The following is a 3,356-nucleotide window of genomic DNA, read 5'->3' as shown; positions in this document are numbered from 1 at the left end:
CAAGTTTCAGGAGCCAGCAGCAGCAAGTAGACTGCAGGAGTGCAGTGAGAGAGAGAAAAAAAGTGTGATGACACGAAATTTGTTTGCACTCATGAATACAGATCATTAAAAATAAGATTAATCTGGTTTCATATTAAAGACAATTAATATTGTGCAGTATATTCTCAGCTTCAGTAGGCCCAGCCTAGTAGCTTGATCTGATGTAGTCTAATCTTATTGCCCATGCACTGCTATAACTTTTTATTTTATTTATTTATTTAATTTATTTTATTTTATTTTGTATTTCTTTTTTTTATTTATTTCAAAGCAGTATGACAATTAAGGCGAAAATATTTTTTTCATAGCTCCCACTTGAGTTTGTTTAGTGTGGTGAGTTGGTTCAGGTGTAAAACTGCATTCACGCAACTGTTAAAATAAACCAGTTGTTAACACATTCACCGCCAAACATTAAAATCATTGTTTTTCCATTGTTTGTGAATAAATGTGTTGTGCTTAGAAAAGATCCCTTGTCATCCGTGATTATAATATGTAGGGTAGGCTACAAATGTAGGCTGAATGATAAAGCATAGTAATGAAAAACAAAGCTAAATATTTGGAGTTGACATTCTTTTACTGATCCGGCCCACCTGAGAACAGAAAGTCTGGATCCGGCCCCAGAGACAAACTGAGTTTGACATGCCTGCTATAAACATTTTAACACCAGTAGTTTTACCATTTTTGTTTCATTTCTGTACACAGTTGGAGATGCAGAGAATATTTTGCTGCTCTGTATGAGTGGTGTCTTTAAAAAGAGAGCTAAATGTTTGATGACCACAGCCATACATGCTAACAGCCATACATGCTAACAGCCATGCTAACAGCCATGTTAACAGCCACACATGCTAACAGCCATGTTAACAGCCACACATGCTAACAGCAACACATGCTAACAGCCACATATACTCAGTAGTGGACAAAGTACTCAACCCCAGTACTTGAGTCAAAGTATAGATACTCCTAGTCAAATATTACTCAACTACAAGTGAAAGTTGCTCAGTCAAAATTTTAATTGAGTAAAAGTACTAGAGTACTTGGTTTTAAAAATACTTAAGTATTCAAAAGTACATGTTTTTAAAAATACTTAAGTATTCAAAAGTACAAATTACAAAGTACATTTTCTAATATCAATACATGCTGTATTGTTTTCATTATGCATTTACAGAAGCTTGTAACTCTCTGAAACCACCTGATGAAGCACTGACCTGCTTGTAGAACCACTCTGCTACACAAAGACTATAGAAACACCTATAAAAACTTCACCATAGAAATACAATCAAAAACAAAACGGACAGCTGTTGTCATTTTCTGATGTAACTGTATTAAAATCACATCATAAAATTAGATTGAAGCCAACTGTAAGGAGTTCTCCAAGTTAAATAACTGAGATTTCTTTCTGTCTTCAGAGGCAGTATATACATCGACTATGTGGTATTTTTCACCCCGATAAAAACAATCCAACTTTAAAAGTTACCTGGAATAATTAATAATTATAATAATATCTTGAGATTTAATTTTGTCTTTCTCCTGCCGTCACCATTACCGCTTTTTGTTTGAATGAAAGAGGGAGAACTTGCTTGTGCTTGTTAGTGTGCCTGGACATATTTCTGCTTTTACATCAGTCCCATTTGAGCTACTGTGATTGGTTTCTTTCTATGAGGAACACAGCATGTGACCAGTTGCATTTTAGAAACAAGAAAAAACACCAACAGCTGACTTCAACGATGCGCTCAGTCAAAAAGTAACAACAACCTTCCTAGAAATGTAGTGGAGTCAAAAGTACAATATTTGTCTTTGAAATGTAGTGGAGTGAAAGTAATAAGTTTCCAAAAAAAAACAAATACTCAAGTAAAGTACAAATACTCAAAAAATGTATTTAAGTACAGTACTCAAGTAAATGTACTTTGTTACTGTCCACCACTGCATATACTAACAGTCATTCACACTCACCTGCACAGGTTCATTTAATCTGCATTCAAACACACCCAAACAATTCACATGACACAGTTTGTTTGATGTGAATCTTGCTCATTTGTTTACATTCTCACACTGTTTAAATGGAGTGAATATATTCTCACTCTGTTTAAATGGAGTGAACATATTCTCACAGTGTGGGGTTAAACAAGCTCTTTTCTGTTATATTAACTATGTGTTTCTTTGTCTTTGTCTTACTGCGGTTGTTGGGGGCGGTTCACTTCCTGGTTGAGCAAAAGGTGTGTCTTTGGGTGTGTTCGAAACCGCATACTTACCTACTACTCATACTAACTCTTTGAGTATGCAGTGTGTCTACACTGGCAGTATGCGATTTTTGGGTATGCGAGAAGTTCCCGGATGCATACTGCATTCGCCAGAAATGTTGAGTATCCATCATCAGCTTACTACTCACACTCAAATTACCCAGGACACAACGCGACGTGACGTCACCGCGAACAGGACAGGGAAAAAAAGCGTTTTTATCAGTTTTTCCCTCCAATTTTTATGCTTGGAGGTATGTTGTTAGCGATTTCTCATTGGATTTACATTTATTAATAAAGTTTAAAAAATAAATACAACTTGCATCTGACAACAAGCCCAAGTCGATAGCGACCATGATGTACCGAAGACGGCGGGCCGATCTTCGTCTCATAGCCAACAAGACTCTCCGCCGGTAAGGCATCATGACTGCTCAAATTCCGTTAACGGGACGAGATCAGTCCAAACGGCGGTGTCAAGCAGGATGTATTGCGGGTTGGTTCGCTTCTTGTTTTCAAAGTAAAAGCACTATTTATCACCATGGTCTTTTGTTATGAGAAAGGGAAAGGGGTGTTTTATTTTGTGAATATAACCGGAAGTGTGTTGCTCACTGTGGCTAGTTTAAATTTCGCTGAATTCGTCCAAACGAAATTGTAAACGGTTGGTATTTGGACAAATAAATGGCACACTCGGGATCTAAACGGCCACTTTCTCGCCTGATTTTTAAAAAAATCTCGATAAAGTGATATATTTAAAGAGTTTAGAGCTAAAGTGAAATCAGCTTCAGCCTGTCGATTTCGGCTCGGGTAGGAGCGCAATGCATTGTGGGTTATCATGCAGTACGCTGTAGTGTAAACGCTTTGCATACTGTCTGATGGATGGGGTATGCAGTATGGAGTATGGATAGTATGGGTATGGAAGTAAGTAGTAGTTAGTATGCGGTTTCGAACACAGCCTTTGTCTTCTTCTTCTTCTTCTTCTTCTTCTTGGCATTTTATGGTGATTGGCAACGAACGTTATGGTTACCGCCACCAACTGGTATGGAGTCTGGATCGGGAATCTAGCTTAACTCTACTAACTGATTAAAA

The sequence above is a fragment of the Lutjanus erythropterus genome, chromosome 1 (assembly GCF_056507025.1).
Source record: "Lutjanus erythropterus isolate fLutEry1 chromosome 1, fLutEry1.hap2, whole genome shotgun sequence".
Taxonomy (NCBI): Eukaryota; Metazoa; Chordata; class Actinopteri; order Lutjaniformes; family Lutjanidae; genus Lutjanus; species Lutjanus erythropterus.
Note: the sequence above shows the minus strand (reverse complement) of the source record.